Genomic DNA, 16,729 nt, shown 5'->3' with positions numbered 1-16,729 from the left:
GTCCAAAAAGGCCAAGTCGAAGAGCAGCAATCAGCACTAGCACTTTTTCTTCCTCTCTGGGTTACATCTAACTTGGTATGCAAAAGCGATCATGAGAATGCTCACAGATACGCAGAAACAAAAGAAGACACACACAGATGTAGACAGAGTGCTTGCAGGCACTGTAACTGCACTGCAAAACTGCAGTAGACAGTGTATATGTGTGTGTTTCCGTTGTTTAACGTTTCTTAACCACACCAACACCTGACAGCAGAAGGGGCACAGAGCCACAGAGCACATATAAACATGCATGCTGAAGTTGCATTTTTGCTTTGTATTTCCTCATCTCAGAGTTTAAACAACCTCCCTCACACTCTGATTGCGACAGAAACACACACACACACCCACACTGTGGCCTCAGTGCTGGTAAGCAGGGCTCAGTGACGTTTGTGTCTGGGGGCCTAACGTGAGACCTATAAATAGCACCGGAGGAAAACATGTTTTATTCTTAGCAGCAAGAAAGTTAAATTTAAGCTAACTTGTGTTTTTCACATGTACTCCCCAAACCCCTACGCCCACTCAGAAAGACAGACAAACAAATACCAGAAACATTATCTCAACCTTGGGTCATATCTTTGTGTTTTCCATGGTGTTAAGAGTGAAAGAATGTGGAAGAAAACTCCAGTTGGGCAACAATGGGGATTCAATTGAGTTTAGCTAGCATTATAATCCGGTGATGCTGATTGGTTAGCATTATGGTCAGCTGACACAAATGCAGCCAAAGGCAGACAATCTTGGTGATTACTACAGGGGAAGTATGGTACTAATAATAGTCAAGGCAAGGCACAGCTTTTTTTAAGACCTTTCACAGTGTGAATCCAGTAATGTGAATGGCATAATTCCCTTATGTTGAAACACTCCAGTATCAATGAGTCATGGCTCATGTGTCCTTTGACGCCTGTAGCACACATCGGATGTGCCAGTGTGCACAGCAGCAGAGGATGTGCCAAAGAGGAAAGTGGATTAACGTCAGTTCTGGGTTAAACACGAGTCCAGAGTGAGTTGAGATTAAAAGTTTGATTTAGCTGTCAAAACAGCTTGGTCACTGAACATACAGAATATAACTCTACACATGAGGATAATGGTCCGAGATCCTGTTCAAAGTAACCAGAAAACCTTTGATTACTTAAACATTCATAAAAGCTGACATGACAAGAAATTCCCGGACCAGCTTTTATTATTATATAGTTTGTAGGAGCTGGATTGGCTTGAGACTTCCTGTTCCATCCTGCGGTCATGTTTTATAAATGCACATACATTTTCAAGAGCAATACGAGGTAATTTCACCCTCAGACCATATCTGGTGATTTTGAGACAGCTTTTCAACAACTGTGATCTCTCTGTTTCTGGACCCATCCACACGTCTTTCCTTTTTGGTTAATCAATAGGACTTTAACTGAAAGCAGGACACTTTGCTTAACAAAAAAGTTGCCCTTGTCTACAGATTGTTTAATATTTATATGCAAATATGTGGTTTGTAATTATCAGAGGTGTTTCCTGCCTTAGGCTTTCCACGTATGAGCAAGGAAGGGCACGGAGGTCACAGAACAGAGCTGCACCATCATTAAATATTGGAGATAGACCATTTTTGACTGAAGGGATTCTGTGTTCCCTCTTAAGCCCATTGGGAACCATATGTCCTTTATTATTCTTTTGACCTAGCAATATACCTTTACACAATTTCTACTACTTGGTGTGGCTTTTTGAAGAGATCTTTTAAAAGCACCCATGATGACTTCGACTCAGTAAATGTTTCACAATCCTATCCTAAAAAGCCGCATATGGCTTCCTTAAAAATCATCTCTAATAAAAAAAAGACAAAAAAATCACTTGACTTCTACTGTACCTCTTGTTGCCATTTGGAGGTCTCATATGGATGAACCTGCCAGTTGCAGCTGTAGTAGCTGCTATCACGCACACGTCAACATCCATCAGAATTCAACTCACACCCCACAAATAAACCAGCGGTGAAACTGACCTTTCAGCTTACATGGTTAACTTGGCTTAACTTCCCTTCAACCTTATGCAAGGTGACTGGTTTTGTAATGAAAGTTTTGAATGGTCACAATCTGCTGTGTGAGTGGGAGCCTGTAGTGAATGGCTTACATAAAGCTTTATTCATACATTCACCGACACAACCTGCCCCAGTTCCTGTGCGTAGGAGAGACATAGCTACTGGCGCTGTTTGTGTGTGTATGAGCGTGGGAAGTATACGTGCCAGTTGTGCGTGCGTGTGTGTGTGTGTGTGTGTGTGTGTGTGTGTGTGTGTGGGCTGGCAAAGGGCATGACGAGACACCCAAGTTGTAGGTAGGTCAAAACTAAGTACATTCAGAGGCTACACTCAGAGGTAAAAATAGTAGAAGTGATACACACTCAAACACTTGTAAAAAGTGATCTATCAAAATGCCCCAAATAAACACAGTTACTTAACATAAAGGAGCAGAGATCAGCTCTGCTTTCATAGACATGGAAATAGATCTAGGCAGTGTTTTATACCCACGGCATGCTTTACTTGGAACAACACACTCGATCTAAGTTTTTACGTTTGTGTGTAGGCAAACTGAATGGTCCTCTTTTCAGTAAGCATGATAATGTGCCCTCAATCCTCCAACCAAAACACATGTCACACAACATTAAACACAACATTTAAAGACAGTTTTAAGCACACTACATGTGCTGTTTGTATGAATGCAGAAACCTCCACGAATTTACTGAAAACGTGTTCAGGTGTTTTCTCAATAATAAAGAATTTGGAGCTTTAAAATATCTATATGAAGGTTAACACATGTATTGATGAAACCTGTTATATTTTGCTTGTGTTATATAAGATCTATACAACCCACCTGCTGTTCAAATCTTTTGTTTGTGAAATGCAGCCAATCAGAAGCTATAGTAAAAGGAGAGGAGCTAACATGATAGTGGATGAGCTGAAGGGCTGCACCCGAGGCCGGTCGGTATAAGGAATAAACAAGGATTAAGTGAACTGCGTCAAATGGCATAACGCTGTACAATGCCATGAATAAGTGCATCCAGCTAAAACAACATAGTCAGATCCTCAGAGACATTTTCAAAGAGCAACATGGAAACATGAAGGGGGAAGGTCATTATTAGGAGGTATGAGGGGGTGTTGTTGGCTAGAGTCAATTTCAGATCATGGTCCGTGTTCAGTTTGTCCTTGTCTCACTTTGCTTCTTACTTTTGCTCTTCTTGATTTAAGGTACCTGGTTAGCTTGTGGTTCTGGAATTAGATTAGTCTCCTTTCTCAGTGTCAGCTATACGTCCTGAAGAATTAGACTTAAAGGTACTCAGTGTGTTTAAAAGTGATGACAAGCAGTCTATAGAGTGTATGAGGAGCTGAAAGTGAAACTCCTCTCACCGTTGCCTTCACCCAGACCTTGTTTGAACTGGCAGTTTTACCTTGGACATGAAACTTGGCACCTTTTCAGCAGTTTGTTGAATCCATCCTCTAGCTTTGTCCTGCTGGGATCTTTCCAACACACCTGTCCTTTAAAACTGAGGAATTCAAAAGGATATTGCAACTACTTCTCAATATCCCAGTTTCCTTGTACGGGAATGCCCTCAGACCTCTTGACAGACTGCTTTACAAAATAGAAGTTTGATGGAAACTAATTAAATAAACATGTTGATATAAATTAAGCAACAAGAGATTCAAGAGAATTCATGTGCTTGCAGGTATGTACAAGTAGACTCATACGCACATATGCCCAAACCCTGGAGGTATGAACACTGTGTGGGCATTAACCATGCAGTAAGAACAAAAGGCTGTGTGTGTGTGTGTGTGTGTGCTGCTCTGTGAAGTGTGTGGGAGGCTGTTCAATCCTGAGGGCTGAAGGCACTCTCTCTCTCTCCCTTTCTCTTTCACTCGATTTCATCCGACTTATTGGGAAGACAGTTGGGAATAATGTTGCCAAAACGACAAGATAATAGATCAACATTTGTACAAATCCCTTCCCTCCTTGAATCATTATGAGAGTATGCATGCATCACTAACACACCCACATGCACGCTCACCAGTAATCCCTCTCCTACAGTGTCTTGTTCAGATATGCAGTAGATAAGCCTCTCATTTACTTTCAGTGAAAGAAACAGTTGAGGACAGAGCTCTGTGCGTGTGTGTCTGTGTGTTTGCGCGCGTGTACGTGTGGCTAGTTATTCTTAAATTGGCCCGCTAGGGTGCTGCATACCAACTCAAATGGTTGGAATTCCTGTGACAAAAAAACAGAGAGAAAGCATATTTGCAAGTGTTTGTCTTGCCCTGTCTGTCACTCATTGCATAATGTATTTGTAAAAAAGACACAAGCAGAATACAAATTAGATCCCCGTTCCATATTTGATACTCTATGATTAAGACTAAAAGGATAAAGAGGGAGAACACATGACAAAGATGCAGGGAGGGTGCAAGGAAACAGAAAGGGAACAATCATACAGGACACAAATGAGGAAACAGGTATGGATTATAGGATAAAGAAGGAACAAAGCCACTGATGAGGACTCAGATAAGGGAACAATAATACATAAGGAAATAAGAAAGTAGGGATCCAGTTGGAGAAGGGATACTTATGGGTATTAACTTACAGGAGAGAGAACAGGAACACAAAAGATGGAACAATTAATGCTCGTTAAGAAAAGAAAGGGGAATTTATAAAGAAAAAAAAAGATAAAGACGTGAACAATCATAAGGGATCCAAGGTAGAGGTAGAGAGAGAAGGAACAAGGATGTAAAAGGCAGGTGGAGGATTTTGGGAAGAATACACAATGAACAGAAAGAGGACAAAGAAAAGGGAACACGCACCCAAGAATACAGATGGACGGAAAAAGCACATAATGTAGAGAGTAAACGAGGGAGAAAAACTGTTTGAGAAGAGGAAAAAAGACCAAAAGAGCAGGAGAAAGGGCACAAATTACAGGAAGGTTACACAAAGAGCGAGGACAAAGCTCAAGGACATCAAGGAGGGGGGAAAGCACTTGTCAAGAAAACCGAGACCTTGCTGAGATGTGGAAACCAAGAAAGGAGAAAAAGAACAAGGATGCAATGGGAACGGGACAAAGTGGAAAGACTAAGGACTCGCTTGCGGGAATAAAGATGAAGGAGAGGTAAGGAAACAAAAACGACAAGCACTCAGGTGAAGTTAAATACTAAGAGTGAAGAAGACTAAATGAGGAGTCTAAAGTAGAACAAAGGTGAGGAAACAAATCTAAAGAAAGGAGACAAGGCAAAACATCAGTAAAAGAGCACACAATGACAAGCCAAAAAAGGAGGATAGAGAAGGTATTTAAGGTTAAGGTTTAAATTGAAAGATTTAGGAGTTTGAGAATAAGTACTCACAAGAGTAATCAAGGAGAGTGCAACAGGACAGAGGTGAGGAAATAAACACTACAGAAAGGTAACAAGCATAGAAACTGGGGAACTAGGCCACAGCAGAGACAATTCAGGTGAGGTAATGGTATGTTTACAAATGGAACGTAGCTGGTGAGGAAGAGGGTCATGCAAGCTGGTGTCAGATGCCTTTACTCTACTAACACACACACACACACACACACACACACACACACACACACACACACACACACACACACACACACACACACACACACACAGTTATATGTATACCAAATAGATGCATGCATGGACTGATCACACACAAAGCTTGGGTTCGAGTTTCTGAGCAGCAGCCGAAGTGTTCTGGTGCTTTGGGTGGTCAGAGGCTAAGTAAATTATTTAAACATGTTACTAATGGTTTCCATTCAGTGATTAACAACTTTATACAGCCAAAGAGAGAGAGAGGGGGGTGGGGTGGGGGTGGAGGGAGAAGGGCCGGTTGAGGGCAGCTGGCAGTGTGTTTGTTTTTTGGCTCTGCTCTGTTTGGCCCCAACTGGACTGAAACCACACACACCTCCAGTAAAACTCTACCTTTGTTTTACCTGGAGGGACACAGAAGTTACTGGAACAATAAGTTGGACTGCTGAGAGAGTGTGTGTACACCCATGCCTGTGTGTGTGTGTGTGCTGTTAGAGTGCACCAGGAGCTGGTTCATTTACTGGCATAATAACTAGGTGTTTCATCTGCCCTTCAACCATCTGTAGATGTAAATTGTGCCAATAAGGGCTGAAATATCCACAACATCTACTACTACTTAAATCCATTCTAAAGTAAGCTGAATGAATATGATTTGTGCAGTGTGCCTATCTAATCCTGGCCCAGTATCCTAAGACTGTCATTCTCATTGGAAGAAGAAAAAAGACACACTTCAAGCATGAATGACAACACAGGGCTCTACCCTCTCCAAGCCCAGTGAGCTGTAATATACCTCTCTTGGAATTAGATTCAGAGATAATGTGGTTGGATTCAGTCATCACTGTCATTGTGTTATAGTCATCAAGTAATAATTGAACCAGGCAGGAACAGGAAACGAACGCCTGCTGACCCATCCATCCACCCCAGTGACCACAGTGCCCAGGTCAGATTGGTGTAATCACCCACAACTCTCACCTGTCACCCGATTCCAATTCTCTCTTTTGGACTTTTAGGGTTTTTAGTTCCCTAAATGTATATCACCCTAAAAAAATGCCCCCCCAATATTTCCTTTTGCAAAGACATTTCCAAGAAAGCACAGTTTGATGCTAATTATGAGTCAAAAAAATGTGAAATTAAATTTGAAATCAATTTTTTATCAATTGAAGACAGCAGTGCAGTCCATAAAGATTAGTATAATCTGGACAAAATGTGAAGAAAGGGAGTTATGTCTGAGAGAAAACATCCTTTTATATTTCTGGGTGAAAACAAAAGTGGCGTATGTGTGAACCACAGCAGCACGCTGACTGCAGGTTGCTGCAAAGTTAAATTTAAAGCACTTTAAGACTTCTCTGTGCCAGGCCAAATAAAATCTGTGGCCAATTTCACCCCCTGCCAAAAGTTTTCTAAATAAAAAATTCACTTTCTCAGCAGTTATATTACAATACCTGCTTTCTTAAATTAGGCCAGGTAAAAGTTTTACACAACTCCGTGTCGAAAATTAAAAAGCCATGTGTGAATTATGATGGTTGCACAAGGCTTACGTCTTAATGGAAATTAGAAACATCACCTTCCTTCTACACACTTACTGTGCCCTTGAGCAGGGCTTTTGAGCTCAAGCTGGTCCAGTGAAGGCCAACAGCAGGAGTCTGTGGTTTCACCAGGATGTTCCCAGCATGAAATAAGTGAAATGAAGTTTAGCAGAACAGGAACACATGCAGCTCTACCTACTGACAGAAAAATCCAGGTCTTAGGAAGGGAACTGTAACACTTTCTCCATCCCAACTACCCTTCAAAATGTCTCCTTGACTTCTATTTCTGTTTTTCACTTTCTACATTTCCCAAAGAGCTTTGACAGCCTCAAAAGAGAGTGCCTGAGCTGGTGCTGTCACCTCTGGGTTATACGTGTAGGTGGTCAGAGAGCTTTTCCAGGTAAAATACACTCAGACTTTTTCATAACCCGTCCTGTCTTTTACTGCAGCTGCACCGAATTCTGGTCTATTTTCTGCTCTTGAGGGTGCAAAATTCAACCTTCCTGCCTCTTTAACAAAAATTTCTTCTTTTGAGAACGTTGAGTGGCACCACAAGAAGGTAACTCGAAAAAGAAGCCCTCGCTGTTCGATTCAGAGGGACTGACGCCAAAATGTGGGCAATAAGCTGCCAAAAGCAGGTCCTCATTCTCTAAAAGAAGGCAGATGGAATAATAAAAGAAGCAATAAAAAACAAGCATTTACATCGTCGCAAATAAAAATGTACAAGCGCATTGAGCGCGAAAAAAGTTATAAACAGCAATGAGATTCAGTTTATAAGATCAACCGCAGATATATAAACTGTATACGAAAGATATACACCACATAAACCTGCAATTCTTCTAATGGACAGCATTTGTTTGAAAAGTCAGACACTATAAAGGCCTATGAGAAAATGCCCATGACCCCAGTCCCTGGTTTCATGATGTTCATTTAAATTATAGTTACATTTTGAGTGAAATAAATTAGGTTGTGGCTATATTGTGATTTACAGATCACTATGGTAGTGACAATCACAAGGAAGCCGTACTCGAGAGAGCTGAAAGGTCATTTTCCAAAAGACTTCTGCATAGTAAGTCTTTGTGGCGCGGGTGTGGTCTCTGGCCCACTGCAGAGGAGGGGTGGCACGGTGAGCTCCTGGGGCGGCGCAGAGGCGTGGCTGAACAGGTGTTTGTTGTGACTCTTCTTATGTTTCAGTGACAGTCGAGGAAGGGAGGGGAGTGACTACTGAGCGGGAGTGTCTGTGTCCCGTGCGCTGAAGCCGAAACCACGGCTATAATAAAATAAGTGAGTGTCACTGTACCCACGGTGTGTGTGCGTGTGTTGGGGTCCGACGTCACAGTCTTCTTTTTGAAACCTTAGCCGTCACCCCCTGCTGGTCATTGAAGATTTAAGAGCATGTCTTTTGTCCTGTCTTCCTTCTCTACCCCCAACCAGTCAAGGGAGATGGCCGCCCCTCCCTGAGCTTGGTTTTGCCGGAAGTTTCTTCCTGTTAAAAGGGTTTTTTTACTTCCCACTGTTGCCAAAGTGCTTGCTCATAAGGGGTCATATGATTGTTGGGTTTTTCTCTGTATGCATTATTGTAGGGTCTACAATAATATAAAGTGCCTTGAGGCGACTGTTGTAGTAATTTGGCGCTGCATAAATAAATTGAATTAAGGCGCTTCTGCACTGACCTTACTTTTCAGTATGGACTGGCTGTGTTTAAATACCAAAAACTTGGCAGATACTTAATTTTTCGTAAAATCATTCAAGTTGCTTCATCCATACAGCAAATTACAACAGATACAACACATTTGGGAGCTTTGACAGGTGAAAAAATGCTGCAATTTTATCTAAATAAAGAATTGGCATGATAAACTCTTGTTCATGTTCACTGTTGTCCTATCATGTCACCTCATCAACGAACACAGTCACTGTACCAACAAGGTTTCTGTGTAATTTCATGTAAAGTGATACAAAACATAATTTCCTTTGTCATTTCCTGGTCTGAATTCGCACTTCCACCGAGATTTAGCATTACAAAGTAGATTTTTAGGGTTAAGACTGACTTGAAATGACTAAGAATGGGGTATTATGATTGGCCGCAGAGGCAAATGAAGACATAGATTCATTTTGGACACAAAAATAATAGCACCGAAAACTGATTATTTTATCTCCAGAGTGCAAAACTATCATCATTGTTTTGTCAGTCAAGCACTCATGTTGCCCACCGTTCATGTTGAGGCAGCCGTGTTTGGTTTTAATTTAGTGCTGTCAATCATCAGGTCGGCAGATGCACTGCTGGATTTGAAAGAGAAAAACAAAGAGAAGAGGCTCTCCAGAAATGACTGAAATTAAATCTAAAAGAGTGTGAGAGAGATGAATCAAATGAACTCAATTTGAACTGTGATGCACAACAAACACGCACGCATGCACATGCACACACACACACTTGAGCAGGCGGCTTGTAGACACTGATTTACAGCAGGTAGGAAGTCATTATGCTACTGAATATTTCTTTCAGAAAAAAAAATCTGAAAATATGTGTGTGTCTGTGTGTACAAGTGTGTGTGTGGGCCCAGAATAGAGTAAATGTGTGGGAGGTGGCAGCACAGGCAGGTTTGCAGAGACAGGATGAGGGTGTATGTGTGTGTGTGTGCGTGTGCGTGTGTGTGTGTGTGTGTGTGGGAGGAGGAAGTTTTTGGTGTGCCAAGGTTATAGTTTTGCTGCTGCTGAATTACAGTTATAAAAGCTTCAGTTACACAACGGAAAATACTCCAAACTTATCACTACTCTGTGACGGAGAAGAAATCTAACTTTATCTTTTAATGCTAGATATAGATATAGATATAGATATAGATATAGATATAGATATAGATATAGATATATAAGGACTGGAATGAACAAAATGATGCATAATTCTTTCTGTACCCACATGATCTCTAAGAACATTACAGAAAGTACAAAGGATTTTTCTCATCATTATTATTATTTATGTCAGAAATTAGGACAAATCCTCTGACAACTTGAATTCTCATTAAGTGAGAAAAACATCAACCTGTAACATCGGTAAAACGCTGCTGACATAATTGATGCATCATTACAGCCTTGATGCACATAATGATGCATCAAGGCTGAATCTGCGTGCTTTACTCTTTAGTCTTGATACCAGTAAGACTGAAGAATGCAAGACATTTACTCATAATGCAGTATTTTCTTACTTTGCTTTATGCTTCTTTAAGTAACAAGTCTACAGTACCAGCAGTGTAGAAATGCTGAATGACTCATGAATCTAAACTCAACCAACAAATGAGTTTAAAAAACAGACACGAGAAACACAAAATTTGGGCGACATGATAGGCGGAGCGGTTGGGGTCCCCTGAGCATCTGATCCCTGCTTCCAGGTGGCCGGACAGTATGCTGAATGTCATCGTCCTTTTCTCTAGCCTGCTTAACTGTCTTCATCGAATTGTTAAGGAACAGCTAAAAAGCCAGTGCAGTATAGAAATGCTGTTTAATTTACAAATTTAAGAAAATACAGAAAAATTAAATGATGAAGAAGGAAATATGTTTTTTTAAAGAAAATATTTCTGGCGCTCAAATGAAAAGAAAGCACCGCAAGCTCATAAAGTCCAAGGGGAAAACAATATGAGGGTATTTGTATGTTTTCCTACACACGGATTCTTCTTCCAGGCTTGCTGGTGGAGTAAATACATGTGAAAACTGTGTGTGAGCCTGCCAGTGTGAAACATGTGAATCAATGATTGCTTTATGGTGTTGTATATGTACACACGAAATTATATGTTTTCAGTCTGAAAGTCCTGAGCGGTGAGGTCACTCTCTGGTCTGCTGCAGCGCTGTCCAATGTCCACATGTGTGTATGTGGTTTCAGCTTTGAAAGACCACGACCATATTAGTCCTGGAAAAGAACCTTCAGTGTCAAATCAAATGACATCAAGTTTGGCTTTTCTCTCACAAATTACATTTTTTTACTACTGTATAACCAAAGGCCGATCTACTTGACTTCTCAAATTGTTTTCTAATTTAGTCCCATTTGTTTACCTCTGTTTGCTCTTAACATCAACCATCTGTTTCAAATTAAAATGTTTCTGGCTGCTTACTGGGGATACTCCCCACCCTTTGCTGGGAAGCTTTAATTGTGAAACCCTTAAGGAAGTGTTGGGTTTTATTAAGAAAGCATGCTCAAAAGCATGGCGAACACTAACAGAAAGACAGGAGGTGGAGCTGGAGGTGGCAGAGCTGAAGATGTTAAGATTTTAATTGGGAGTGACGAGGACCGACAAAATTAGAAATGAGTACATCAGAGGGACAGCTCAGATTGAGCAGTGTGTGACAAAGGTAGCGAGGCGAGGCTGAAATGATTTGGACATGTGGATAGGAGGAATTGTGGACAAAAGGTGTTGAATACAGAGCTACAACGCAGAAGGAAAAGAGGAAGACCACAGAGAAGATTAGTGGATGCGGTGAAGAAGAACATAAAGGGAATAATGCAAGGAATAGAGTGAGATGGAGGCAGATGATTTGCTTTGGTGACCACTAAAGGGAGAAGAAGCCTGAAAGCATCACCGATCAGACTTTATTAAAGTGCATTAATAAAGATGTGAGGACAGGCTTCTTGTTTAGAATTAAACACTGATTTGCAAGATGACTGTTTACACAGTGGGAGCTATGAAAATGTGTGTCATTGCGAAAACTGGGGTTTGGTAATTGGCAATTTTGGTTTTCCATATTTTTCCCCCAAAAGCTGAACCCATCTGTTAAAATCATAAATTTTAGTCGAAACAGACTGTATATAAAAGATGTTCCAAAAAATACCAGCACCACCACAAATACTGACTGATCCAGTTCTGTGACTTGAACTAGCAGAGTTGACCGATATGAGCTTGTGTCAGTCAAATCAGTTAATTCTGCCAAACTTTGAGCCCTAATGAAATTTAAAAAGGGGCCTTACATGCAGTTTAGCATGTTCAGTTATAACTGAAGGGGGAAATTAGCTATTGGGACCAAAACTGCATATCTGGATGCCAGGGTGTAAACTGTTAATTGCTGCCGTAAAGCAGAACATTTTAACATCGGGGTCTATGGGGACTGACTTGCTTTTGGAGCCAACCTCAAGAAACTTCTTTCTTGAATTGGCTTCATTTTTCAGGCCTGGAGGCTTTTTCTTGGGCGGAACTTTCTCTGTTAAATAATGTTCATTTCGAATTTGGAAACAGTGGGAGCCAAAACCACATGGCCCATTTAGTAACTGTCCTGGAGGTATCAGATGTATTAAGTTCGTTAGCGGATCAAGAATCTGCAGAGCTACATGAGAAGTACTCATGACAACTTGGCAAACTTCGTCTGTTAGGCTAGATTGTGTGATAAAATCAAAAGATCCCGAACAGCTACTAAGCAATGATTAAATTTTGTCAGCTCTTCAGTTTAGTATTTTTCTTTATTTATTCTGTTCTCATGCTGCTCAATATATTGCAGTGTACAATTACTGAGCCACAGTGATTCTGAAGAGGTAACAAGAGTTTACACACACACACACACACACACACACACACACACACACACACACACACACACACACACACACACACACACCCTGGGAAAGATAATGTGACACAGCACCAATTCAGGCTGTTAAAGAATTCCGTGTTCCATGTTCAGGCTCCTGGCTCACGCTCAAACATACAGTATATGCACTGTACCTACAGAGTTTTCTTTTCCGACACAGCGGTTCTTCCACAGCTGTGGCTGTTTGACCAACATGTTTCCATTTAACAGAGAAAGCAAAAAAGAGAGATGGTGAAAAAGATGGAGGAGAGAGAGGAGGGGGGGGGGGGGGGGGGGCAAAAGAGACAGAGGGGAGGGGGGTGAAGAGGTGAGGAGGGGAAAAACAGGCGTCCTGTTGGTGTAAATTGCCAGTGGAAAAGAGAAGGCAGTCATATTTTCCACAGGGCTGCTGGGCCAGCCTTGAAACTATTACTGAGTTAGCCGCATGCATGTGTGTATGTGCGTGCACGTGTGCATGCATGTGTGTAGCTTCATTACATTTTCCACAACAGTTTGCAAAACGCACTAGGAAGCGAGATGGACAGAGGAAGAGGTAGTTAAGATTTTTTTCAGGGATGGACATCTTCTCATGGTCTGTTAAAGGTTCTTCTGTAACCCGGCAACAGCCAATAAGGAGCGTAAAGTTACACAGAGAAATTATACCGTGTTGGAGGTTGGTGGAAGCACTGCCATATTTCTTGAACATGACGGAAATCCAGGGTTGTCATCTGGCCCCTGAGTTACCGTCAGATGGGCAATGCTACCCGGTTTGTCTGAACCACTTTAAATCTCCTCCTGGAGAAATGCTTTAAGTGCACAGTCCACAGTCAAAAAGTTGTTGAGGATGACGGCACGTCTCTTCTTGCTCAACCACAAGTTCAGAAAGTGAGATTTTGGTGAGTCCAAGCTTGGCCAAAGCAGCATTAAAAATAGGTATGTCACATTAGCTTGATACTTGATTCTATTGTTTTGATGTTTAAATACAGCAAATCCTGTTTTCTCCTTTTGAACCAACGCCTCTGCTTGAAAGACAAAATTGCATGGTCATCAAGTGACAAAAGTCTGACTCAGTCAGGAGGCTCCATCTGGGGCTGAAAAATGAACCCAATGTGGAAGTGCCCCAAACTGCAGTTCCTCAAGTAGCTGACACTGGCCACAGAAACACTCCTGTGTTAAAATGCGTATCAAACATGTTAAGAAAAAAAAGTTCTGTTCTTGTTACAGCTTAAGGCTAGAGATGTGGCCACTTTGACTGACTAGCTGTGGCCGCTCGCTGTCTGCTATGCTAAAACCCTGTGAACTGGAGCTCTTGACAGTGACTGTGGTGTTGGTGCCATTTGGGGCAATGGAGGAAATTATTTGATGAATATCATTATTATAATAAGTAATACATCTATGCAGTTATTTATACTAACAGCCCATTCAGCGGGACGTTGCTCCACTTTTGGGGAATTTGGTTTAATTTAATACTTTATACTTATTCTATACTTTACTTTCTATATAAAAGGACACCATACCCAATTAAATGGGAGCACTGAGGCAATGCTTAACCCTGCTGTTGCAGCAGTACAAAAAAAACAAAAAACATAAGACTTCTGCACAGTCGCTATCGGTCTGAATCATGTGTGAGTTTGTGGCATGTTTCGAGGTTTAAGAGTCGCAGAATGCACAAAGAAGACACAAACTACAAACCACCAAAGCTACTGCAGGAGATGCAGGAAATGAAAATGTAACCCAAGTAACCAAAGAGCAAGAGCACTAGTGTATCTGAAGAAATGCAACCAGAGTTGAAATTAATGACTAATTGTTTAAAGTCTAAACAGTTCAAATGTTTAATGAGATGGATCATTCAAACAATTAGCTATGCTAAAGCCTGTTTTAACCAAAAGCTTGGCCTAAGTTCTTCTCCATGAGATGTAGTTTAATAGGATTTTTAAAACTATTTTCCAGTTTAACCAAATTTACTTTTGGCTCACTTCGGTAACGTAGGTACAAGTAGGGATGGGTTCAATTCACGGTTTTGAGTTCAAATTCCAGTTTCAGATTTGGGTCAGTGTTTTTGTTTACAGGTTTCAGTTTCACACCCTTGTAGACCTCTATTGGAGACCAGGGCAGCGTGTCAGAGTAGCTAACACTCTGATCTCCTTGATCTGGAATTTCATTTATACTTGAATCATCTCCGAGCTGACCTGAAGCCATACCAAAACAATCGCTCCTCTTTCCTGGTTGATGTATATTTAGCCGTGATGCCTGCAGCTGCGGCCGCAGAGACGTTGGTGACGCAAACTGCAGAACCTCCGCACACTAGCAGCTATTGTAGGAGCCCTTCTTCATGCATTCATGTTGAATTAGCAGCGTGCACAGTGGCAGCCGTTGTAGAAGTCGGTGTGTTTTATGTAACTTGCCTTTAGAGATCCGTGAGTCTTTGAATGAAAAGATGCATCGATGCTCTGCTGCTTCCAGAGTGGGAGCTTCCAGCCCACAACAACTCTGTAAATGTTTGACTCAAGACTATTCCTGGTGTGTGTTTGCGCATATGGGCATGATGCTCACACTTATGTAAGTGTCTTTCATCTGCATCCCTCTTCCCCACTCCACTCTCCTCCCCTTGTTGTTTTCAGTCCCCTCTTCTCTCCCAACTCAACGCTTCCTTCGATTTTCTGCTGCCTTGTTTACGCATCTCTCTCCTCTTTCAGCCTTCTTTTCCTTTCCATTCACCCCCCTCCTCTGCTCTCCTCTCGTTAAAAAAAGCCTGCAGGCAGGTTTTAGCAGCACCTATAATGCTGAGTTAGTTTTACTCTCAGGAACCAAGTGTCATCCTGGAGGCCATTTTTCACTGTGTTACGTCAGAATCTGCAATCCAAAGCTTGCAACATCACCAATAATAGAACTCCTACTATGTAGGGCAGATAATTACCAAAACTTTCAGTCACACACTTCAGAAACCAAGCGAGATGCACTCGGGGCTTTTGTTACCCTCATTTATGTCAGGAAGGCAGACAAAGAGTATTCCAGCGCAACTACTTTTCTGGCTCCAGGCATTGGGAGTTGCCCATTGTGGTGGGCAATAAAATATGTATATTATGGAAACAACACCTTGTACTTGAATGAAGGAACATGCAGTCCTGTAAGAACTGTTGTACTCTACAAAAAGAAGACTAGTATTACTCAGAATTGCAGCCTAGACTTAGAGTAAGTGCTTTTTGATAATCACAGTCTTTTTCTCGGGCATTCACTGTAAATCTTAACCTTTTATGCATTCATCTCAGTGCCTCTGCGGCATCAAAAGCATCTTTGGACTATCTACTGGAGAATGTAATTTTTAAAAGAATGGGGTTAATTTCCTAAACTTGCGAGTTGCCAGTGATTTAGCAACAGATTATTTTAACAACCTCCAATTACAGGAGGTTCATCTTGTAGCTACAAAACAAGCACATTTTAACCTTTTACCACCCATCAGGGTCAACAGTGAACCACTTTGGGCTAAGGTTTGAGTTAGGCTGAATTTTTGATGAATGCTATAACAGACATACTTTCAGAAAGTTGAGGATGTCACCTTTCAAATTTGGACACAAAAGATCTTCTGTAGCTACTAAGATTCCTTTATGGGTATCCCAAAAACATGAAAATTCCATATGCTCCAGGCACAGATTTGAAGGTAACACTAACCTACCCGCTCTAATTGCAATACAGTAATGATAATAATATATCAATATTAGCTTGGGGACACATCTCTAGGCTTGAGCAACACATTGGATGAGAGTGTCCAATGATAATGGCTGAAACTCAGAAAACTGATCTAATCTGCTAAACATCAAAGATACCAGTTGTTTCAACATTTCAGTATAAGCACATTTACACCATTTAACTTGCAATACAAACTTAAATACACTCCCTTGTTCTTCAAATGGCTTTTCCACTTTGCTTTGTGGTGATCTGAATGGTTAATCCTCAATCCTAACCACTTGGTTTTCTAACCCTAACTTCCTCTGCCATGCACTGCTTTTTGCATTTACACTTCAGCCTTCTGTCTACCATAACCCTAACCTCTCATCACCTCTGTGCCTAAGCATAATCTTGT

General features: G+C 41.3%; 1 protein-coding gene across 4 annotated transcripts in view; it reads right to left on the bottom strand.

The window, feature by feature from the left end:
- hivep2a (HIVEP zinc finger 2a) overlaps positions 1–16,729 on the bottom strand; it is a 121,759-nt gene that overhangs the window by 23,633 nt on the left and 81,397 nt on the right. The window lies entirely within an intron of this gene.

The sequence above is a fragment of the Rhamphochromis longiceps genome, linkage group LG15 (assembly GCF_057381845.1).
Source record: "Rhamphochromis longiceps isolate RC_006_pf linkage group LG15, R_longiceps_female_GT1.1, whole genome shotgun sequence".
Classification (NCBI taxonomy): Eukaryota; Metazoa; Chordata; class Actinopteri; order Cichliformes; family Cichlidae; genus Rhamphochromis; species Rhamphochromis longiceps.
This window is presented reverse-complemented; position numbering and strand designations above follow the sequence as displayed.